Genomic DNA, 26,169 nt, shown 5'->3' on the forward strand with positions numbered 1-26,169 from the left:
AGCAGATGGGATAGATCTTGACTTTAGCAAGGCTCTGGATGCAGTCCCACACGAGTCTCATAAGCAAACTAGGGAAATGTGGTCTAGATGGAATTACTATATGGTGGGTACACAACTGGTTGAAAGACCATACTCAAAGAGTAGTTATCACTGGTTCTCTGTCAAACTGGGAATGCATGTCTAGTGCAGTCCTTCAGGGATCTGTCCTGAGTCCACCCCTATTCAATATTTTCATTAGTGACTTGGATAATGGAGTGGAGAGTATGTATATAACATGCAGATGAAACCAAGCTGGGAAGGTTTCAAGCACTTTGGAGAACAGGATTAGAATTCAAAGTGACCTTGAAAAAATGGAGAATTAGTTTGAAATCAACAAGATGAAATTCAGTAAAAACAAGTTCAAAGTACTACACTTAGGAAGGCAAAATCAAATGCACAACTACAAAATGGGAAATAATTAGCTAGGTGGTAGCACTGCTGAAAAGGATCTCAGGTTGTGGTGGATCACAAATTGAATATGAGTCAACCATGTGATTCAGTTGAAAAAAAAAGGCTAATATTCTGGATGTATAAACAGGAGTCTTGTATGTAAGACAGAGGGGGTATCTGTCCTGCTCCACTTGGCATGAGTTAGGCCTCAGTTTGCATACCATGTCCAAATCAGGACACCAGGCTTTCAGAAGGATGTAGATAAATTGGACAGAATCCAGAGGAGAGCAACAAAAATGATAAAAGGGTAAAAAAATGTGACCGATGAGGAAAGATTAAAATAATGGGCATGCTTAGTCTTGAGAAAAGAAGACTGAGGGAGAGGGACCTGATAACAGTCTTCAAATATGTTAAGAGCTATTACAAAATGGATGGCAATCAATTGTTCTCCCTGTCCACTGAAGGAAGGACAAAAACTAACTGGCTACCTCTGGAGAAAGGGAGATTTAGCTGAGATATTCGGAATAACATTCTAAACACGAAAGGCTAGTTAAACTCTGGAACACGCCTCCAACGGAGGCAGCGGAATCCCCATCACTGGAGGCTTTTAAGACCAGGTTGGACAAACACTTGTCAGGGATGGCCTAGGTTTACTTGGTCCTGCCTCAGCACAGGGGCTGGACGAGATGACCTCCCAACATCTCTTCAAGCCCTACATTTCTATGTTTCTATTTTTACCTCTTTGTAACCAAGCTCTGTTGAACTACCACACTCTTTCCCAGTATCAAGTTTTCTGGAAGGTGTTTCATTTTGAAGTTTTCTACACTACCTACAGCCATGCAGATTGCATTTATATTCTAAAACCCTTTTTGGCTACACTGTGTAATGAAGTCTGATATTTGACAACTGTATTATTTAGGTCCAGATCATCAATTTCTGGATACACATTCCTTCTAAGGTTGCACTGAGATATACAATTATTTAAAACAAAAAAAAATCTATCAAAGGTCCTATGTGACCGAACAACTTCAATTAGATAGACAATGAAATAAAATGCCAGTTAAATGCTTGAACAGGACTGCTCACAAGCATGATGCACTAGTTAATAATAAAAAGAGAGTAGCTGTTGTGCAACAAAAACCAAACTTAACAGACTAAGACCTGGTCTCTACCTAAAACTTTCATTGACACAGTTACGGCAGTCAGGGGCATGAAAAATCTACACCCGCGAGTGCCATAACTATGTTGACCTAACCCCTCGTGTAGTCACAGCTAGGATGACAAAGAATGCTTCTGCAGACTAGTTACTGTCACTCAGGGAGGTGGAGAACCTATCAATGGAAAAACCCCTTCCGTCACTGTAGTCTGCATCTATGGTACAGAGTTATGCCAGCATGGCTACAGTGCAGTAGCTATGCTTGTACAGTCCCTGTAGCATACACTCATCCTCAGGTTTATGTTATGTGGAATACACATGTGACACTACACTCCATATTCTTCATAGTGATATTATGATGATATGATTATGACATAATTATGATACATTTTGTACAAGAAGAGTCATGTGAGGACCCTTGGAAAAATCATGGAAAAAGTTACGATTTGCTGAATATGATTTATCCTATTTGTATATATTTATCATTTTTGTATCAGAAGTTATAAATATTGACTATGGATCTGTATTTCAAATGGGCTTACTCTGGAAAACCCCAGCAGCCAGCCTTTCAGGTACAAAGAAGAAGAAGCCAAACAGTGCTAATGCTTCATCAACGAAGACAACCGGCTGTGAAATAGCTTAACCTTCCTGTGGACATTTTGTCCAGCCTATAAGTAATGGCTCCTATGACTCTGCACGAGCACGTGACCAGGCCACATGATTCTGGACTCCAATTTAGGGTGTCTGTATTTTTTCCACAAACTGGTCTGGGAACCAAGTTTGAAACAAAGGGGATGCCGAAGCTATATAAGGCAGGGAATGACATCATCGGTTGTTCTTCACTCCCCACACGAGAGAGCTCCCAGAAACACCTGAGGAACAAAGACTGAACTGGGCGAAGCGCTGGTCCCAGACTAAAGGGACTTCTAGCCTGTGTATAGAAACCGGAGAAACCCAAGCTACAAAGCAAATGCAGTTTGCGCCTGGAGAATCTGCAAGCCTGCTTGTATCATCAGTCAGGGTGAGAGATTGTTAATTCCAATTTTATCCTTCTAATATGTCACTGACAGACTTTCGCCTGTACAATCCCTGAACACCAGCACAGCTCACTTCAGTGTTTACCAATCTCTGTCATTTCACTGGTCAGAATTTCCTTCATATAGGAAGGCACCACTAGACATTTTACAAGAAACATTCTGAAAAACATGTGAAAGCCATAACCCTATGTATCTACTGAAGTAGTTAACTGAAGAGTTGTTCAGCTACTTAGTCTACAAACTTACCATTAAACTGTTAAATAGACTGATGGGCTCCACTGTTTTTAACTGCAAGACAGATTATAAAGCTATAACCCCCATAGCTTTACGTTGAAATTAGAACAAACGCAGAAGCACATCCTAAAGCGTCTATCTTACTTTATGTGGTAATTAAGTTTGGCACACAGATAATCATAAATGGAGTACCAATGGAAAGCAAGACAGATGCGAAATCTTCCCTGAATACTCTTTGCCCTCATTAAGCTGGAGTACAGGTACTTCAAAAAGACATTGTTTTTTACAAATAAAGTCTTTGGGGTGGGGTAGTGAGGACTGTTTAGGGCAATAACTATAGGAAACTACACAGAGATACAAGGCAGGGCCAGTTATATCATGTACTAAAGGAGAAGTCCCAATTTTTCTCACTGGGGCTAGGGAAAGGGACCAAAGACGGTTTTAATCTTTCCTAAATTCACAGTTGTGTTGGGATAATATGCCTGAAGTCCCAAAACTGGGTCTACTGTTTAACTGTCCCAACTGTAGTGGATCACAACGTTTTGTTGCCGAACATTTGTGTCAGCTCACTCATCAAGGATCAGAGCAGTTAGCACCACGAGCAATTCACTCCACCACCTGCGCTTAACACAATACTCATGTTTCAGTAAAACATATAAAAACTAAAAGTTGAGTCGTAAGTTCTCTCCAGCCTATTACTCTGACCCAACTTTTCGGCATCCACTTCTACAGCACATGGACACATTACACAATATGTTCTGTCACTAAAACACCAGGAGTCAATGCAACTGTCTTGTAAAAAAGCACTGTTTATTAAGTTTTCCTATATGCAACTGATAATATCTTAAAAGATCAAATAGTGCTACAGCAGTATTCTGGGTAAATAGTATTTTTAAGGCAGTTCACTGAAGTCATGTACATATTACAATAGCTGGGTTTAAGATTGTAGTACAAGAATCAAAATCCCTATTCAAATTAGAATGCCATTTGTAGAATGCCTTATAATTACAGTATGCTCTTCAGGCAGAGTATCTGGGGATTGCCACCACCATGTTCCAAGTGGCCATTCCTCTTGGGAAAGTTTTATTTAAATATATTGGTTTCTTGATTCAGACCAAGCATTTGCAAATTCAGAGCAAATTCTCTTCCGCTACTTATGCTGATGTATAGAAACTGCCTTGTATGTCTCAGTTACGTAGACAGATCAGCCAGCACTTCTGATGTGTTGTTTTCTTCATGTTAAGTCCTACTTCCACTTATTTGGTATGTTAGTTTTGGGGGGTATGAGCTGAATAAAGCTTCAAGCTCACACCACAGATACAAACATGCCTGAAAAGTGAATTGCTCAAATCCAAACTTGATGTTTGGACTCAGGTAATCCATTTGTTATGACAATTGTTACTTTTTTATTCCAGCCTCCTGTCCTGCCTTTTACAGCGCCAATCTGTGTCCGTAGCTTCAGAGGAAGATTAAAATCGTGATCGTGCACTCAGCCAATTGTACCATATGCTATGGGCAGAAAAAACTGTCTCCTAAGGCTCTCAAAGTTTGATGCAAGCAGTTAAAGACCTTATTATAGCATGCATAACTACCTCAATCCTGCTCATAAATATACCCAGCTTTAGCATGTCTGACCTCCTGAAGTGGTGAATTCCATAGCCTGGCTACATGCTGTGTGAAGAGAAAACAGTATCAAATGACAAGAGAACATGGCATTCAACTTCCAGGCCCGCATATGTTTTCCTGGTGGCAATGGAGAAAGGATGCTGGTTAAAAAAAAAAGGGGTGTGTGTGTGTGACAAAATTAACAGTTTGCATGAGAATTTAATGCAAAAGAATAATTTTAGCATACGATTAATGGGAGATACTTGGGCAGCTTTAATGGAAACAATAACTCGTCTCTAACTCACAGTAAACATCATCCTTACATACAGCCCACTACTCATTTTATTCATGAGCACTTCTGTTTATCCTCAACTCTCAAGGAGTCAAGTGAATCTTAACATTAGACTTATGTGTAGTCTTAAAAATGTGCACAGTTTAGTTCCCCTGAGTATTGATGTTAATTTAATTAATAAATTGTGTAGCAAGATTCTAAATAACTTACAGAAAATGGTAACATAAGCAGTCAATTCCTTCTAGCCACCCAAACATATCTGTCCCTCAGCTACCAGGCAGAACCAAGTGGCAGTTTGTTTGGTTTTTTGGTATTTGTTTTTTAATAAAAAAAATTCCTCCTCTACTTTAAGGTCTCTCAATCTAGCCCCTTCTTGTTAGAGATTATTTGTGTTCATTTAACTAGGAGGTATCAAGCATACATCATGAAAAGGGTAAGACTTTAGAAGACAGACCTCTCAAGCTACACTTTTAGATGCTCACTTGTGAATTGGCCCTAAAGTGTACCAGTTGTGGTACTTAAGCTTTTGACACCTTGCTGGGATGGGTTTAAGTTTTGTGGGCAAAATGATTTTAAATCCACTTGTAAGGCAGGACCAGTCTCCCTCATATCCCCCCTATACACCCCTTCTTTACTTCAAAGTTTGTCTCTTCACTTCCATTGTAATTATGGTAGTCCATTTCAAGCCAGGTAGTGTATTTCATACACCAGATAAAATGAGGATGCAATTTTTGAAAGCAGTGCGCCTAAAGCTAGAGTCCTCAAAACACACCGAGATCCCTAAGAAGCCAGCCATATTTTTCCTCAGTTGTGAGCACCCGAATAGCTCTCATTGATGTCTTTCAGTTGGGAGGCACTAACAGACCTCTGAGTAGTGATACAGAGTCTCAATCTTCATTTAAATGAATCTCTAGCTGATCTGTTTGTGAAGGAAGCATTCGAAAAATATTAAGTAATTGTCACTAAAGCAGCTATGTCAACATGAGTAGGCCAAGAACCTGAACCAATAGCTCTGAAGACAGCTAACCGCCCCATTCACTTCTGTGGTTAACTGAGAAGTCAATGAGGATACTTCAAAATGTCAACATTCACACACGGCTCAAACAGACTTACAGAAAGGGTCAAACTTGCTCCTGACTGCAGTTTATTTTAGGCAGGACTAAGGTAATGTTATTTTCACTTGCGTACTTCACAAAGAGGGAGCAAAGGAAGCCAAAGAGACTTCTCCTAATCCAGGCAATTCAAAGCCACATAGCAGAGAAACTTCTGCTGTACAGCAGCTGGTGGGCATTGTGATGCAGTTATTTTCATGTCTTCCTGACATTAAAATTCTTCGCTTTTGTTACTTCACTCACTTATAACCTGAGACTCACTCTGATTGTAACAAGAGTTGCCACAAAACAAGTCAAGAACAGAGGCCTGGAAAAAACACTAGCTGACAGTCTGACCCAGACTTTCAGTGTTGTTTAGTGCACAATAGGATAGGTTCTAGTACAGCACTTTATGTACCATGAATCCTCATTTTGAGGACTACAGCAGAAACAGGATCTGACATTCATCAGGTACTTGTTTTTCCAGTTCAGAAGTAGATTCCTTAACTTTTGAAACAGGCATTTGTTTTAATTGGTTTAATTTTTTTTTATTTCTACCACCACTCTGCAAAGGAGAGATGGCATTGCCTCAATGTACATTTTAATATAGCATCCAGGAAGAGAGCTGACAATGGTAAGGAATTTAACACCAAAGTTTCCCCAACATTTAATACTTAAATGAATCAGATTATCAGGTTTACGCACCGTAAATTACCGTTCAGTGCAGCAGGCAGCTACAGTCACAGTCTGCCAGTTCAAACACTGAATAAGTAGTTAAGGCTTTACATAGTACAAAAAGCTAGTTCTAGTTATTTTCATGAAATGTAACCTATTTGCAACCTACGGCCAGTCTGATGTTCTCCCTTAACATGACTAATCTGAATAGGAACCAGTTACTCGTTAATCCAGTCAGTATGGCCATGATAAAAAAAAAGTAGGCTCTTAAATTCAGCAATTGTGGCTGGTGTCTTGAGCAATAACTGGATTTCACTGCAAGGCTGGCTATTTAACAAAAGACACTTCTGGAAGTGCACATTGTTTTCCCTTCAAAGTTCTGCTCCAAATGACCTACTTAATTTATTTACTGTTCGTCATGACTAACAGTAACCCACATTCACCTGTTTTTTTAAATCCAAACCAGTTTTGAATGTCAACATTTTTAAAGCATTAACCTCAGTTAACACTTGTAAGACTACTTTAATCTGGCACCATTTAAGCATCACTGAACACTCTCAAGAATTACCTCCTTTATTGAGAGCATCCAGTACAAACATGCCCACACATGCCGTTGGCACTCCATAACCCAGAACTTCAAGGAATAATTTTAACGATGAAAGCAAATAGCCTCCATGCTATTCGCTCCTAGGCAGTCATCAAGTGTACTTCACTATCTAGTGGCAATTGATATGTCCACTCCAATCTAGACCAAAATATCAGCTCTTTCGCCAAAAGCCAACTGATACAGAATTCCATTAGTGTGTTACTATACAGCAGGCAGCTAAGCAAATAATCTCATTCTTCATAGACCGGTATTTATAATTTGCAGTATTATAGCCGCGTTGGACCCAGGGTACTAGAGAGACAAGGTGGGTGAGGTAATATCTTTTATTGGACCAACTTCTGTTGGTGAAAGATACAAACTTTCGAGCTTACTTAGATCACCTGAAGAAGTGCTGTGTGCCTCACCCACCTTGTCTCTCAAGTATTTATAAAGAAATTTCATTCATACTGTTTTCCTCAACATTGCTGTTGATCAGCAAATGAAGTTACTATTTTTACTGTTTAGAAGTTACTTTGTTAAGTCTGAAATATGAATCATAATTTTGAAATTCAGTTGCATATAAGTGTACTTGAGCTAATCAATTATCACAAGCTCAAAAGACTGTTAACATCTGCTAATTCACAAGGAAGACCCAACTAATTTACTGTCCTCTCTTGAACCAGCAAAAAAAACCAAACAAACCCCTCACTTGCACAGCAATCTCAAATATCCTTGTTTTCTTCTGTCATGTAAAGTAACATCCACTGTCAACTTCCTGCTATTCATATCCCTTCTAAAAGTCACTTTGGGCACAGTTCCAGCTGTAAGCTCTCTAACGTAGCCAGTCTAAGCAGATGGGAGAGAGCTCTTCCCTTGGTTTAACTACTCCAGCCCCAGAGAGTGGCAGGAGCTCTCCTGCAAACATAGTGCTGTCCACACTGGTGCTTATGTCAGTGTAACTTATGTCACCGAGTGGGGTGATTTATTCCCACCCCTGAGCAACTTAAGTTATGCCGACATAAGCTGTAGTGTAGACATACCCTTAGTTCCCACAGAACAAATGCAGAACTATCTAAATACCAGTGTCCCAAAAGTTACCTTATTTTGATTTTTTAAAGCTTTAACTCTACCAGTAAGAGGGCTCCACTAATGCAGCAGGACACTGGTCCCTGAGCATTACCATGTATTATATCAACTGAATCAATTACATTTTAGGTAAATCTCCAAGTGGTATCTCACTAAGCTTTCTGAACATTGTTAGGTTCTTGAACAGTGGCAAGATAGCGGTTGACAGGAGCCTTAAGTTAAGTTTGGAGTCCACTTAATTATTATTTGATGCCAAATCAAATACAAAAAACTGAAGGCCAACTCTTAACAAGCTTGCCTTGATTTTACTTTCCAATTAGTTTTACTTTTATCTGAGTTTGTAGTAGCATTCAACTTCTAGCTATGCTACTTATCTGGCCATTATTACTGAGTATTTGAGCACCTAAATCTTTAATGTATTTAGCCTTACAACACCACTGTGAGCTAGTGAACTACTATTATCCCCATTTTAATGACGGGGAACTGAGAAACAAAGCACGTATCCAAGGTCACAGAGGAAGTGTGTCTGATCAGAGATTTGAACCTGGGTGTTTCAAGGCTTGAGTTAGTACCTTAACCAGTGATCCAGCCTTCTTGTAATTTCTGAATTTTAGACTAGTATGTAGGTTTAAAAAAACTGAAGTCCATCAAGTAGCAATACTGCAGATCTTCAGTTTTACAAAGCTGTAAGGCCTTTGCTAGAGTTCGGGGGGGTGGGGTTGGGTGTCACCACTGCATGAGATTTTGTCACTTGCCCTTTGATCCACGTCTCTCTCCTCTTTGGTTTGGGGAAACTCTCCCGAACAGCTTGGAGTAACTTTCCACCCTGTGCTGTCTGCAGTCCTCCATGTTCCTCCCTCCGCCTAGCAGGCTGGAGGTTTACTTTACTACTCATGGCTCATGAATGGGAGCTACAGAAAGCTGAGCAGCACAAGAAAGGATGGCTGGTCCCTCAGCAGGCAGGTAGCAGGACACAATAAGTGCCCTGCGGCACCTGTGTAGCAGGTACATGTTTCATATACCAGTCCAAGGACTGTATCTGTTTTAAGATGGTAGCTCGCGGCCTCAATCAAAACCAGGGCTGCGTTGTGCTGGCTGCCCTACAAACTGAATGACAATGGTTGCTTTCCCTTAGGAGTCACAGACAACAATCTTAAATCATTTAAGAAAGCTTATCTTTAGAGCTTCAACATCCAAGACCTAGGGCCACACTTTGTCAGACATGCTCATTAAAATCAGCATGCTGTCAGGATGTACAGGTGTTATGTAACTAAATACAATGTCCTGAAGCACGGGAGTGGCAGGCAAGGTGCAAACAGAGGGAATATGAAACAAATCACTTACGATCCACTGTATTGGTGATTTTGCCGAAAGAGGTAATCGTTAAGAACTTCTAGGTAAGTCTTAAAAAAACAGCCATACGTACAGACTCGATGACAGATTTTTGACCTTTACTTGAATGTGACCTTACACTTAAGTTAAGCATTAGTTACCTCACAAGACCACAGCTCACTTAGCATTTGTCTAGGTTGCAGTGGTGTTACGTCAATAGCTAGGATCTTGAACTCTCAGCTATGAGCAAACAAAGGCCTTTTAGTTCACCTTTAAATTCCAGTGTTTAAGTATGGCACTCCTCCATTCAACATGCTGCACTGTGTGCTTTAGACTTCAGAGCCAACCTTCACGTTTACTTGCAAATAAACTACTGTACCATTCGCAAAAAGAAAAGGAGTACTTGTGGCACCTTAGAGACTAACCAATTTATTTGAGCATGAGCTTTCGTGAGCTACAGCTCACTTCATCGGATGCTGTAGCTCACGAAAGCTCATGCTCAAATAAATTGGTTAGTCTCTAAGGTGCCACAAGTACTCCTTTTCTTTTTGCGAATACAGACTAACACGGCTGTTACTCTGAATACTGTACCTTTATACAGATGACCTGAGATCTGCCCATCTATAGTTCTCAGCCACTGTTTCTATTTCACTCACTGTCCCAAGAGTTTAATTTTTAGTCACCAATTCATTTATCTGGAACAAGGAATGGAAACAAGCTTAACTTTCCTTTTCCGGACTCAGCAGTCACCAAGATAACAAAAGAACTAACCAAGATCAGGATCCTATTGTGCCAGGGGCTGTACAAACACAGAAAGAGTTCCTTTTGCTGGGGTTAGAAAGAATTTTGCAAGCTGTCTGAATAGACAAAAAACAGACTAAGGATGGGAGGGGAACAAGTCAAGTGATTTTTTTTACTCTGCAGAGCCAGAAATAGAAACTAGGTCTCACCAGTCTGAGACCACAGGACTATGCTACTTTACCCTAAATGCTCACGTAAGCTATGCCTTGTGCTGAAAGAACCCATCATCCACTTTATGCTGTGTATTTGAAAGCTGCCTTTGATTAACCTAAACTACAAAAACTATTTTGCTTCTGAAGAAGGGACTAGTAGTGAGGAGAAGCAAAGTAGGTTCATGACAGATGCGAAGACAAAAAGACATCAAGTTAAAGCCATCCCTAACTTCACCATATTGGCAGCAAGTATAGCCTACCATTCAGGATCTGAGCCTTTAATGTGGGAGAAAGGAATCCTACCATCTTACTCTGTAAAACAACTGTATTAGTGCAACTTACACCAGTGCAACAACAGTGTAACGCAAGGCATCCACAATAATTGTGCTGTTTTGACTGCATTCACCGTGTTGATAGATCCAGCCACATGATGTGAAAAAGGCAGAGTTATGCCATCATTTACTTGCACACGTTAAAGCAAAGCGTCAACAGTGCCTGCTAGCAAATCTACCCTGGGCCTAGAAACAGAGCATATACTACAAAGACCAACACTCATTCTGGTGGCAGTGATAAAAGGAGGTAAGGAGCTTTATTTGGTTGTTTTTGCTGTTTTGTAGCGGCTCTAACAGTTCACTCTCTTGGCACACCTCTCTCTAGGTGTAAGATCAGAGTGATCTGGGGGTCCAGCTCTAAAAGCAAGACAATATTCCTTTGTCCCCCTTCACGCATCCAACACTATGGGGTGCAGTGAAACATACCCCAGTGTGAGAAGGAGATGCTACTTTGGCAATGAACGGACTTGAGCAAATAATCACATTAACCTGTGTGCCCAGGCATGCAACAGTTGCTGAATTTTCTGTTATTCAGGTGACACCCCTATAACTTTTTAAAGTATCTTCATAAAAGGGCTGCGTGTTTGAGACCCCTGATCTAGTCTAAACTCCAGTATAACCCAGGCCATAGAACTTCCCCAAAAAAATCCTTACAGCATAACCTTTAGAAAAAAAATCCCATCTTGATTTATAAATTGTAAGTGATGGAGAATCTACCACCACCCTTGGTAAATTGCTCCAGTGGTTAATTACCCTCACTCTTAAACATTTACACATTGTTCACAGTCTGAATTTATCTAGTTTCAACTTCCAGCCATTGGATCATGTTATACCTTTCTCTACTGGTCCGAAGAGCCCATTATCCAATATTTGTTCCCTAGGTAGGTACTTACAGACTGTAATCAAGTCACTGCTTAGTCTTCTCTTTGTTAAAATAGATAGATTGAGGTCCTTGAGTCTATCATCATAATGCACGTTTTCCAATCCATTAACCATTCTTGTGGCTCTCCTGTGAACCCTCTCCTATTTTTCATTATCCTTGAATTGTGGACACCAGACTCAGACACCACATTCCAGCAGCAGATGCACTAGTGCCAAATACAGAGGTAAATTCTCTACTCTTACTGAAGTAATTCTCTACTCTTACTGAAGATTCCTCTGTTTATGCATCCAAGGATCACATCAGCCCTTCTGGCCACAGCACTGCACTGGAAGTGCACGTTCAGCTGGTTATCCACCGCAACCCCATGTCTTTTTCCGAGTCACTGCCAAACTGTGAAGCCAAGACCAGAAAAGTATTGCCTGGATGGTCAAGCCTGCCTACCAACTGTCTGCAAGTGATTTGGGCAGCGGGTCCATCATCTGAGAAGACAGGTCTGTTAGTTAACGGTGGCGAGGAACACTTGGTATTGCACTGGAAAGACCAAAAGCAGTCGTACAGCTGCTGCACTAGTGCTTGTCAGATAGTGATGGGAAAGGACAGGGGAGCCTACGACAGATCGGAATGCTTGTGCACCACGACAAGCTCTTGTGAGTACTAGAACTGCGGAAGGACACTCAAAGCTGCAATATTTAAGCACTCTAGTGCAGAGAAGAATTTGGAACCAGTTACCTTCTCAGGGTCCTAGAAAGCAGTTTACTAGAAGCCTTAAACAAGAATGCAATACTGCCAGACCTTAAAAGCTACACCCTAGTACATACACTACACAGCTGCACTTAACATCCTGAGTAGTACGTTCCCAGCTGACATTTCAAGCATGCACTCTTCTATGTAAAAGAGCTCTTAAAAGCCAGAGTTGAAAAGTTTCTAACTGGAGTTAGCTTCAACAAAAGGCCATACTTATTTACTGCCTCACAGACATAGGATGGATTAGTCAGCAAGCAATTTGAAGATAACCTCTCACTGTATGCAAACCAAGTACTGTGTCAGGTAGCACTCCATTTTTTCACTAGAGCTATGCTTGCTATGGAGAACCCACTTACCGAATGCACAGTTCTGAATACCTCAGTATGTAGCATAGTCTTATCAGGTGAAATTCAAATGAGATGATTAGATTTCATCAAGAGGCAGAAACCTGACCTTTTTTCTTGTTACTGGCGCCACCTGAACTGAAATACTAGTCTGGGAAAAAGCAAACTGAACCATGAAGTTCAATTAAATGTAGCAAGACACTAAGTAGAGTCAATCCTCAAAACACAGAAAGAGACATGTACTGTCTAAAGTGAAGAATTTGCATTGCTTAGTTAAGACAAAATAATCACTACATCCACACGAACCTCTCTTACCTGTCTCCTGAAACAGGTCCCACCAAATTTTTTTGCTGTAAACACTCAGCCTATCTATGTGAGCCAAATATCCAGTTAGTACCGAGTTGGTTTCATAACAACGCAGGTCTTTTAAAAGGGTAAATAATTCTCAATTCCACTGTCTTGTCTTTTTCCCCCACTTTGTTCTCCATGATTTTGATTCAATAAGCCAACAGCCTATTTCACCAACACAAATGACACAGAAATCCAGGTCTTCAGTGTTGAATGGTGGAAAGGAAGAATGGAATTTAAGGTTGCGTTTTCATCTTTTGAACTCAATCATCCTTGTAATTGTGTTAAGTCATGTTGGCTGTTTCACTGAAAGGTTCCATAGCTTCTAATTTTTACTGATCTTGTGCCATTCTAGTTCTAGCTAGTCAAGTTTCCTTTTTACTCTAACGGTATCAAACCTGTAGCCTATGAAGTCTCTGAAACTTCCTTAAACACCTTTTTCCATTTAGCATCACTCTACAAAGTCCCCAGCTGTACAATATGAGAACCATTTTGAGAACGAAGTCAACTTCGTGTTCAGGCAGCATTTCAACTATTATGGTAACTGGACTCATATAGAAGACAGTCTTCAGGAGTGGCACAGTATATCACTGTTAAGCTGGGGCAGCCATTCTCCCTCTTCAGCTGATCATGAGGGTTATGGTTTTCTGAGAAATTGTAACTTCTATAGCATGATTTAGGATTGTAGAAAGCGTGCTGGACACCTGTATGTGAGAAATTAGTTTTGATTGCATCTTTCATTTTATTCTTGTTATCAGCCTCAAGTGCCAGAGCTCCCTCTCATATTTGGATGGCATCTTCAGCCACTTGAACTCTGATTCTCCATTTCAGAAGGGAACCAACAGCAGCATTAAGTCGGAATGCATTTTTCCTGTATAGATATTTGCAGCCTTTATTGAGTCAGCTCCATTGTTTGACCAGTTTGACTTTGTGAGAAAAATCATAACCTCAAAGACCTGGTCTTCCTTTAATTGCTCATTATCTTAACAAGTGGCATTGTACCTTTTTCAGTCATGTCACCAGGATGGACAAAAGATACCTCAGCACGCCACGCTCTCCATCAACAAGCAAAGCAGTGCACAGCCTGACCCTACCTGGCACCGCCTGCAGGGTCACACTAACAATTCATGAATTTGCAGGACTGAGCCAGATCTGGGAACATCACTACACAATGCCTGGTGTGATGCCTTTAACTGTGGACACTCGGACTGGTGCAACCAGTCCTCAGTAGACTATACATGTTTGATGATGACTTGTAGTGGTTTCAGCATAAGTATGTTTACTTCTTTAGTTTATCCTCTCTTCCACAGCAGAAGATAGTAGTGGACCTGCCTATTTAAGTCTGGCTAAAGGAGTACATCCAGAAGTCAGTGACACAAAGAAAGACAAAAACAACGAGGAGTCCTTGTGGCACTTCAGAGACTAACAAATTGATTTGGGCATAAGCTTTCACGGGTTATAACCCACTTCATCAGATGCATGAACTGAAAAATACAGTAGGCAGGTATAAATATAGAGCACATGAAAAGATGGGACTTGCCTTACCAAGTGAGGGGGGGATCAGTGCTAACGAGGCCAATTCAATCAGAGTGGATGTGGCCCATTCCCAACAGTTGACAAGAAGGTGTGAATATCAGAGGGAAAATTACAAAAGTGGCCATTCTTCAACAAAAAAAAAAAAAACCTTCAAAAACACAGACTTCAAGGAGAAATTGCAGAATTAATTTGCAAACTTGACACCTTCAAATTAGGCCTGAATAAAGACTGGGAGTGGCTGGGTCACTACAAAAAGTAGTTTTTCCTCTACTAATTTACAGACAGGCTTTGACTGCAGCTAGCCAGTCCTTGCTCTCCATAGATAGAGACTATCTATGGCCTCTTCCAGATGCTGCAACCAGTGCTCGTCCCTCCAAGTTCCACACAGGTTGCTACATTTTATCCAAAAACTGAGTATGTTTGATTATTTGTTAGGGCCAACAGTTGCTAAAACTATGCCTTTAGCTCTTCTACATCCAGCCTTCTATTCCAGTCCAGGAGATGCAGCTTGCAATCATGGTCCTGATCACAAAACATCCCCCTTCTCTTGCAATCATGTCCTTGCTGGCCACAATCTTGATGCCTGAAAATGCCTCTTGCATCTGATTCAGTTTATCTTTAAACACTTCAGCCTAAGTCAGTTTCCACAGGCCCACATACCCAACATCATTTGTCAGAAGGGATGACAAAATTCCCCTACTTTGTTCTTCCAGAACCCATTAACATTTAAGAGTGAACGCTTGTGCGCTGGTATCTCAGGTAGCATGTCCTCAACTTCTTTTCGGTGTTCCATTCAGCATTTTTGCACCAGTGTATATTAACTGACGGCTAGCTTGACAGCTGACCCACTCACCACTTGTAATTCTCACATCTGTAAGAAACCCACCACTCATCAAGCTTGTTACTTGCATCAGCGGCTCCACCAGGACAGACAAAACTCAACATTTGAACCTCTCATGGGCAATACCTTGTGATCATCTCTAACCTGAGCTTGCCCTCTAGGTGTCTGTTCTCAAGTATGTACTTCCACTGTATTCTGTGGCAATACTGGACAAAGCCCATGTTGCGCACTCCAACTTGTTTGCTCTCTTGGTACTGTAGGGTAATGAAAGCCATAATTTGTCCTGTCTAACAAAGAAGAACATTGCCCTGTCTCACCAACTGGGCACCAAAGTCCAAACAGTTACCTCTTTGCATGGGTTTTAGTCCACTTGCACTGGGCCACTAGCGTGAGTGATTTTATTGTACTTAGCCAGCACTTGGTTCTATTTCTCCAGTTCACTACTGCTGGTTTTAAACCTTGCTGGATTACTTTGCAGTTGGCTGTGCAATCCAGCTGGAATCAAGTTGGTTTTTGGCCTTATAAATGAAGTTGCAAATACAGCAGTTAAATCGGCTATATGTATGTTGAGAGTTCTTAGCTTGTCTTCTGAGGTTACCACATCCTTTGCCATTGTATGTATTCTCTCTCTTGGGGTAGCTTCAGCATGGATACGAAGCAATCATTTCCCACACCTTTATGCATGGGTTGTGCATTTTCCTCCTGCCTTTAGTGTTGGCTTTCCACAATACACAGTGGGTCAGGATGTCAGCATTTTCTGTTGATCTGTCCTTCCTGATAGATTCCTTTAACCTGATCCCATGTTCTTGTTCGTCCCTAGCGGCTGCTTCTTTTGATCCTTTCCTTGAGCAGTTCAAGTCTCCAGTTTGTAAGGGAGACATTTCTCTGCCCCGGAAAAAATCAAGGCTATTATTTCCTTAGGTTCGAATGTATCTCACAAACAATCCTGGCTGACTGGGAAGTCTTATTCCAAAAATTACATGTGTGCCACACTTCAGGGCAGTAACTTAAATTGATTTTCTTCCTTCTGCTTCTTGGATTTATATAAAAACACCTGCTTAGCTGCAGGTTGATTCTGTCTGGGATCACAATAGTGCAACATGTTGAATAGGTCTTCCAGCATTTCATTTATTATTCCTGCAAAAAGTCTTATTTGTCTTGCCCTTTCACTCACCAACTAGACTGTATCACGCTTTATTTTATTTTATTTTTTTTCTTTTTCCTCACCCCAGGATCAACTCTGATGCAGACTCATTTCTTACGTCCACTGATACCATGCTAGGTCAACTATTCCTATAACTAAACTAACTATTTATTAAAAAGAAAAGGAGTACTTGTGGCAATTAGAGACTAACACATTTATTTGAGCATAAGCTTTCGTGAGCTACAACTCACTTCATCGATGCATTAGGTCAGTTAGAACAGAATTTCCAGTAGCCAGTCCTGCCATCAATAACCTGAAGACTAGTTAAAGTTCTCATCCATACAGATTGATGCTAAAAAAGGCTTAAGTTTTCAAATTTATTTTATGCTCACACAACACTCAAATGTTATGTGAGACAGTTAAATTCCAGAATAGTGAAATGCCTTTGAGTCCAGAAAGACCGACTGTTTTGAGAAACAGCAGGCTTTTATAACCATCTTTATATAAGATATGCACAATAAATATAGCCAGGCCAAACTAAGAGCCAAGGGAAATGGGGGGGGGGGGAAGAAAAGATTTATTTTTATATATTTTATAAAGGTGTCATGTAAGCAATTTTCAAGTAGAAGTATCAGTGAGGCCTTTTTGCAGTGGGAGACAATTCTACCATGTAAAGTGCTAATCCCATTACTCCAGCCCTGTTAACAAATCACTAAATGCTAACAATATACAGTTGGAACTAGTGCCTACTCCACAACTGACAACGATATAAGTTATCCTTGCATTGGCCAAGAAGTGAAGTGCCCAGATAGTACCACTCATCGTTTATTTCTTTAATTGTTATTCAAGATGATTTAGTAGCATGAAGATTTTTCTTCCCCCTTTTCCCAAAGGTGAAAAGTCATCTTTTTAAAAGAAAGAGCAAGTGTCATCCATGCAAAAGCTATCAGATATTAAAGCACGATACTCTTTGTCCTTGTGTCCTAAGTTCTGACACTTCTTTCCCAGTGCACATGTACAGAAAGATAATGGCTTTAAATACAAAAGAGAGTGTAGGTTGTTTAATTTCAAGTACCAACGTGACCTCAGCTCGGCAGAAACAAGGCTGTTGCACCACGGTATTGCAAATGTATTTTAAGATGACTATATTGTACATTAACCATCACGCAGCAAATTCAGGCACTCGATTTTTTTAGTTTTATCAGGATGCTTTGGTAAAATTTTGAGAACTGAGGGGGTGGATCTCTAGAGATGGAATCCCAATTTATGGGTTTGGCTGGAAAACAATGAGAATTTACCAGCTTTCCCTTGAGTACTCAGATTAATTCAAGATCAATTCTAAAATAAGCATGTGTACACCAAGCCCAGGAAAATGGTTTCCTGACACCATCATGGAGCAAGATTCCCAGCATGGCACAGCTTTACTGAATACTCTGAAAACTAAAAATTCAATAGTCACACTTCAGCATCAAGTATTGTGGGTTACCAGTCACGGTTTAGAGCTAGCTGCAACCCGGTCCACTCTTCTGGTCTCTGAATCCACCTCCTCAGATGATAGGCTTGTTTCCTTCACCTGTCCTGGGGTGGCGTCTCACAATTCCCGACATTTAGTCTGGGCCCAGGGTCATTTTAACATATGTATCAACCATGCTAACCCAGCAGATCTGACTGGGTTAAGCTACCTGCAAGTCTTCCCTTCAGGAGCTGTGATTAGTGGTTTATTCAGTGACCTGCCCTTTTCACAAATAAAAACATAGTTTTATTTAATATCAACAGTGGGAACAAAGCATGAGAGAAAGGGGATTTAAATACAATAAAAAAACCTACGTATGTCAATCTTACATAAAGGTTTACATAGGCTTAGCTCACCCCAGACACCCCAACTTTTGCGGACTTCCCCATAGTGTCTGCTTCCCTCTTCCCCGTCATCTCCAGGGACGTTTTATACACTCCTAAATTCTTGGTTCTTTTCTTCACATGGATTCCTACTCCAATGTTTACAAGCCAGACTGTTGAAATCAGCACAGTCAGAAGTAAATCTTCAACCGCCCAGTGACACCTGCATTGTCCTTTAATTATGGGTCAATGGGGCTATCTGATGCTATTGTTCCTTTTCCTGCTGTGTGCAGGTAACGCCTACTTGATTTAACCCTTTGTAATTCTACAGCAAATGCCACCACAAAAATCAAACAGTTTGAAGATGTAATATGCACAAAGTATTACAGGCAACTCCCAGGACCTTCATAACCACTCATCCATTGTTTGCTATTTTCTACGTTATCAGCATCCAATTGTCTGCAAATAGTAAGGAAGGACTTACTAGTAAATATGCAAACCAAACCTCTGACAGTGACCTGAAGCAAGCCTTTGATGTTCTCAAGTTGGGTATAGTGTTTACACACACTTTCTTGTCTCTACCTTTCCTAGTTATGACTAGGTGGAGCAGCAGCATCTGAAAGCCAAAGCCTTTTCTAGCCAGATACCTAGGCCAGTTTTACAAACTCAAGATGCCAAAAAACCTGGATGTTTAATTGAAATTTCTGAGGATGGCCTATCACTAATATGTAGGCATTACTTTGGATACTGCATTAAGTTATATAATGCTGACAATACAGGTTGGAATAATGCACTAGTAGCAGAATGCCATGGAAATGAATGGAGCTGGATGCCGACACTGCTGTCTAGCTCTAACGACTAATTCACCACCGGCAGCTTTGGAACCTGCCCAGGCCCAGCCCTCACATTTGTACAGTAAAAAAAAAACAAAAAAACATACATTATATAAATCCAGTTCTGAAAGCCATGACCGCCCTTGCTTCCATGTGTCAGGACCCCTCCAGACTTGGTACCTAACAGGGGAGGAAAGAGCTTTCACAAGCAGAGTTTTTAAGTCACCATAAAGCTTATCCTGTTCAAGCTACATCACACGATTTCAACAATAGCTGGAGATCTTTCAAGCCATAAAAACCTTGAGACTTGTATAGAATATAAGCAGAGATGTGCTATCACAGCTGTATTTTAACTGCAGGTGATTTTTCTAATTTAAGTAGAATTCAGCAGTTTGATTAGCTGGCAACTGATAAAAGAAATCAAACTGCATAACAAATGAGCTCAGAGTTTAACTACTTAATCCTTGGCAGCTTACAGTGATCACTCCAGAAGGTAAATTCATTTCTACCCCCACCTCTATTATCTTATGATCCCCTCTAGTTTAACCACCACTGCAAAAAATCTTTAGTCACTATTACGGTGTTATGGAAACATTTCAAATAGATTCAAGTTAGAGTTTACCACATTCTGTTAAATGATATCATGTAACAGATGATGTTATTTTAACAGTATGCAGGTCTGCTATTCAGCAATATGCAAACTTACAGTTAATACTGTAAAGTCACTAGAAGTGCTATTGTGAGGTTCCATATTTGTTGTAAAGTTTGAGATACAAAACTTGTAAACTGAGCTAGTTTGTCTCTGCCAACCCTGCAAACTCAGCCCAGGGAGTAGAAGTCAAACAGCATTCAATTTGGATCCAGGATACAAATATATTATAATCTGATTTAAATTCCACAATTCTGCTGCTGATGCAGAGGCAACAAGAGAACCCAACTTAATCCTGTAGCTTTGCAGCAACTAGTGTGTAAAATGTCAAAAATATCACAGCACTGAATTCATGTAGGATGTAGATCACAGGAGTAATAATATTTATCCAGCTATTTTCATACAGTTTATCTAATTTGTTTTTTAAACAAACCAACTTGTCTATACTTAACTTTCATTTGCTGGAGTTAAAAGTTAGTTAGCATAAATGAGTCTACACAGCAGTTATTTGTTATATCAGACAGAATCAATATGTGGAAATTTTCCATGTACTAGATTTAGATACGATATTATGACTAATACTGGCAGTTTTCATCAGTGTTGGCATACAATACACTTCCCTACAAATGAGAATAAATTAGCATGCAGGAGATGTGGCATTTCACATTGTACCTGCAAACAAGCTGAGATTTTTTTTCCCCAGTATGAGAAAGTTTTTGGAAGAGTCCCACCATGCACACTAAGGTTTTCTTTCCCTGCTCATGCAGAACCTCTTACACAGCATGGACTAATGTTTGTTAGAAGCATACGTTCAAACTTAGACCACAGTCTCTGGCATGAAAGGAACATGGATGAAACTTGGCTCCCAAAGTAAGTTTGACAAAGTACAGTTTTATAAGACTTGGAAAGGAAGTGAGCAATTGTTTAATTTATTGGATTTTTTTTAAATCAGTGAACGGTTATCTTGTTATTTAAAGACATGCATTGCAGAATTGGTTTAATGGGAAAGACTTTGCCCTAGTCTACACTAGGACTTTAGGTCGAATTTAGCAGCGTTAAATCGATGTAAACCTGCACCCGTCCACACGATGAAGCCCTTTATTTCGACTTAAAGGGCTCTTAAAATCGATTTCCTTACTCCACCCCTGACAAGTGGATTAGCGCTTAAATCGGCCTTGCCGGGTCAAATTTGGGGTACTGTGGACACAATTCGATGGTATTGGCCTCCGGGAACTATCCCAGAGTGCTCCATTGTGACTGCTCTGGACAGCACTCTCAACTCAGATGCACGATTGTCTGCCGTTGCTCTAACGCAGGGAGGGGCGACTGACGACATGGCTTACAGGGTTGGCTTACAGGGAGTTAAAATCAACAAAGGGTGTGCCTGTACATCAAGGAGTATTTCAGGCAGGACTTCACGGAGGGTTCCAATAAGAAATGGTGCACCTAAGTTATTGTTCTTATTGGAACAAGCAGGTTGGTCTGGCCTCTGATTGATACATGGCTAGATTTACCTTGCTGTACCTGGCTGTAGATTTACCTTGCACCTTCTCTGTGAGTGACTGCAGTGTGACCTAGAGGAATGAGTCCCCTAGACGGGGGTGGGGGGGGGGTTGCAAATGAGTACAAAACAAATCTGGTCTATTTCTTGTTTTGATACACTCCATCTATCTTTTATATCTTTCGCTGGCAGCAGATGATGCAGAAGGACTGCATGCCATCCACATCTCATGGCTGTCCGGCAGAAGACGGTACAATAGGACTGCTAGCCATCCTCATCTCTTGCCTGCACGGCAGAAGATGGTACAAGAGGACTGCTAGCAATCCGTATCGCTTGCCTGCTCACCATAAGATGGTTCAATAGGACTGACTGCAGGACTAAAGAGAATGACCTGGTCAAGTCACTCCAAATTTAGTCCCTGCGCCCATGTCTGTCCAGGCGCTCCTGATCGAACTGACAGAGGCGACCAGGAGCACCCCGTACATGATGATGACGGCTACCAGTCCTACTGTACCATCTGCTGCCATAAGGCAATGGGTTGCTGCTGCTGTGTAGCAATGCAGTACCACGTCTGCCAGAACCCAGGAGACATACGGTGACGGTGAGCGGAGCGGGCTCCATGCTTGCCGTGGTATGGCGTCTGCACGGGTAACTCAGGAAAAAAGGCGCAAAACAATTGTCTGCCATTTCTTTCACGGAGAGAGGGAAGGGGGGGCCTGACGACATGTACCCAGAACCACCCGCGACTATGTTTTAGCCCCATCAGGCATTGGGATCTCAACCCAGAAGTCCAACGGGCGGCGGAGACTGCGGGAACTGTGGGATAGCTACCCACAGTGCAACACTCCGGAAGTCGACGCTTGCCTCGGTACTGTGGAAGCACTCCGCCGAGTTAATGCACTTAATGCACTTAGAGCATTTTCTGTGGGGACACACACACTCGAATATATAAAACCGATTTCTAAAAAAACGACTTCTATAAATTCGACCTTATTCTGTAGTGTAGACACACCCTAAGTTAATTGTATCCAGTTTGCAAATTAATTCCAATTCAGTAATCTCTCGATGGAGTCTGTTTTTGAAGTTTTTTTGTTGAAGAATTGCCACTTTTAGGCCTGTAATCGAGTGACCAGAGAGATTGAAGTGTTCTCCGACTGGTTTTTGAATGTTATAATTCTTGACGTCTGATTTGTGTCCATTTATTCTTTTACATAGAGACTGTCCGGTTTGGCCAATGTACATGGCAGAGGGGCATTGCTTGCACATGATGGCATATATCACATTGGTAGATGTGCAGGTGAACAAGCCTCTGATAGGCTGATTTTCTATGGGGGGGACACACACTCGAATTTATAAAACAGATTTCTAAAAAAACGATTTCTATAAATTCGACCTAATTTCGTAGAGTAGACATACCCTAAGCGAAAGAGGCAATAAACAAATGAATGTGACTCGTCTAGAGTTAACGAAGAGCAAAAAAAAAACCGGAAAATGAGATTTTCCATAAGATAATAAAAACAATCACCAGTGTTTATTGTTAAAATTGCAAATATCCTTTTACACCAACTGCTTGCAGGGGTCAATTTGCTGCTACGAAACTACCCTACGTTGTACTTACTACTGGCGTCTTGCAATCACAACATAGGCATGAATATGCAGCAAGCCAACAGATGCACCTTTTAGGATCATTTCAAAGGAAAGAAAGGCACGGGAAACCCTAGCCCCACGGAAGGTGTAAATAATCCCACCTCAGCAGCAACACAAGTACAATCGATGCACTCGACCCACGCTGGGAGACCTAGTTCTTCACACCTTGTGCAGACAGATGCTCGCCCCCTGGGGCAGAACAGTCCCCGGAGCCACCAGCAGCCTTTCCGCGAGCCCGATGGAAAAAGCCGCTCGTCTTTTCACACGCTGCCAGCCCATCCCCCAGGCTCCGCCAGCCTCCCACGCCCCCTTCCCCTTGAAGCTGCCCTGCCTTCCTGCCAGAGGAAGAGAGTTGGGAGAGCCCGCAGCTCTCCCCACCCGAGCGCACGGTCCATCCCTCGCCCTGCGGGCCGAGCCTGCGTCTATCCCACAACCTGCAAACTAGCCCCGCTGCCGAACCCCAGCCCATCTCAGCAATAAAAGGAGGGAGAGAGAAATGATTGTCCTTGAGAGGTCGGCGCTCGCTGCCTTGTAACGGGCATGGACAGCTCTGATCTTCAGTGCAATCTCTCACCCTCTCTGCACATCAGCCAAGCCAGGCAAATCCTGCATCAGCCACCGCCCGCCTCCCAGTCCCCTCACCTCCCCCATACATCCGAAGTTGGCCCTTCTGGACACACGAACCGGAGGCGAGGTATAGTGGTCGCCTCTCCCCCGCCCACCACCCCCTTTACTGCTGCTCAATGCATGCAACGTGGGCTGGTCTAATCAAATCTCAGAGTCACAAAAATATGGCTCCCTCCCCGATGCCTCCCCTCAGCCTGTTCCACCGGCTCCCAGCCCCCAGCCCTCCAACCAGACCCGGGGCCCCCGATTTAAATTACGAGACGCAGAGGATTGCTCCATGCCAAGCTCGCTCCGGCTGATGCAGGAGGTAAATAAGCACAGCAGCCCCTCTTGCATCTTTTCCCCAGTCTCCTCTCGTGCTGGTCTGCACTGCTTTCGCGTACAGCAGCCTGCTCCGGTGTAGGGGGGTGTGGTGGGGAAATGTAAGCGGGGCAGGGAAAGAGCCTTACTCCAGGTATAAAACTGCTTTTATTACAGCTCCCTGGGTCTCCTCCATTCTGCAGCTAGGCTCCAGTGAGCAGGGCAGCGTTTCGGTGTGGATTAGATTGTGCTGGAATGAAGCTAGCTATCAACAAGCGTTAACACGCTCCAGTTCCAGCAGCTGGGATCTGGAAGGGTCACTCCATGCATCTGGTCTGTCTTTTGCAAAAGCCCAATCACCGGAAAAGGGATCAGGGGCGAAAGCTGAGCCGAGCCAGCCTTGAGCTTCCAGACAAGATTCCTCTACCAGGTTCAAGAAAATTCACCCGTCTCCTTGCGAGGCTGAGTGCAATGCAATAGCTACACGCAAAAGACAGGTGGAGGTTCATTCCCCTGCAGATCCAGCGCTCCCTTTGCACCGCCAGGCTTCGCACTGGCTTTCTGCATTCCCACTACTCAGCCCGTGCGTACAAGGATTATCCCCTTGGTTAAAAAAAGAAACACGAGAAATTCCATGCAACGTGCAATAGCAGGAGAGGGGAAAGGTTCCTCAGAGGCTCCTACCGGGACAGGCGTTACTGTTGCATTGCAAAGCGCCTAACCCCTGCAGTTCGCTTCCTTCCCCGCTTCCTTGCCTGCCAGTGCCGCCTGCTCCTGCGCTCTGCTCCTCCTCAGCCGCTTGCAGCTGCTGCTCACTCCAGGCTCGGAGCCCCCTACCCAGGGAGAGCAGGAAACGCGTCATCACTCTGGGACTGGTCTGCCTTCCTCCTCCCGACCATGCTGCCGCCTCCTCCTCCCCCTAGCTGGAGCAGGGACCCCCCGCACACGCACACACCCGCACCCCACCCTGGCACCTCCCGAGCGCAGCAGCAGCTTCTCCTGCACGGGCAGCTGCCACAGAGACATCACCTCTCCCCCCCCCCTCGTTCAGTGGATTTAGGCAGCAAGGTCCCCTATCGCCCTCTCTTATCTGCGAGTGAGGATATGGGGGCAGCTGCTACAGCGACCCCCCCCCCCATCCCACTCCACCCAGCTGAGAGGTGAGCAAAGGGGACCCAGACGAAAAAAAGCCATTGATCCTGCTGGGTGGTGGGAAGGGGGAGGTCCGTGCTCCCAGCTGCAGTATGAACCTCTCTCCCCCTAAGAACAGGCTGCCCTCTGTCCCTCCTCTGGGCAGGGCAGCTGGCACTAGGAGCTCTGCCCCCGTTGAAGATGTGCCCCTCTTCAGTCACAGCTGCCAGTGGCCCTGGGATAGTTTTCAGGAGGGAAGTAGGTCAGGGCATGGCTTCGTTTCAGGGATGCGGAAAGCAGGGGAAAATAAAGTATTCTTTAAGTAGGGAAATCGATTTGTGGAGCAATTTCATTTACTGTTAGAGAAAATGCAGGGTTCTCCATGTTGGCTAGACACTTGCCCTCACCTTTACTTGTATCTATACAACAATACTGTATGTAAACCCAGGTAGTGAGTACCAGACTTTTAGTCTAAGTTAAATTACTTTTCTAACACTGCAAACTCTTACAAAGTGGGGTTAAATGGCTGAGATTGTGCTACATACTTAGATACGAGAGCAACAGGCATGTGGGAGACCCAAGACAGAGGTTGCAGGAATTCTCAAAAATTGAGGCAATGTTTCTACAGAGCTGAATTAAATTAATAGGTCCCTTTAAACTTCCTTCCCTGCCCTGGCACTGAGGTAACTATATTTTATTCTGAAACCAACCCAAAGGGCTAAAGAGCAAGTGAACCTAATCTTGAATTTTGCAAAGAGACCCACAAGGGCAGATTCTCTCCCTTACAGAGCCTCGTTGACCTGCACCCTACATTGGTTTAATTTACATTTTGTTCATCAAAAATCTAAAAAATGCCAACTTAGGCACCCCTGTACCTACACTGGAGGTAGGTCACGCCTCCTGTTTATTCATCACCATCTTAGACAGGAGCTTATGGGCCAAACAAAATTCTGTGCACTGGATTATTTCAACGTGACTAAAAATATCAACTCATTCA

The 26,169-nt window shown here is 42.5% G+C and overlaps 1 long non-coding RNA gene across 1 annotated transcript in view; it reads right to left on the reverse strand.

The window, feature by feature from the left end:
• The window catches only part of LOC144930904 (uncharacterized), a 123,257-nt gene extending 98,432 nt beyond the window's left edge, over positions 1–24,825 (reverse strand). Inside the window, exon 1 of the long non-coding RNA XR_013636376.1 lies at positions 24,726–24,825. This is a non-coding gene — a long non-coding RNA (uncharacterized LOC144930904). The remainder of the gene's footprint in view (positions 1–24,725) is intronic.
• Between the last annotated feature and the right edge of the window lie 1,344 nt (positions 24,826–26,169).

The sequence above is a fragment of the Lepidochelys kempii genome, chromosome 10 (assembly GCF_965140285.1).
Source record: "Lepidochelys kempii isolate rLepKem1 chromosome 10, rLepKem1.hap1, whole genome shotgun sequence".
Classification (NCBI taxonomy): Eukaryota; Metazoa; Chordata; order Testudines; family Cheloniidae; genus Lepidochelys; species Lepidochelys kempii.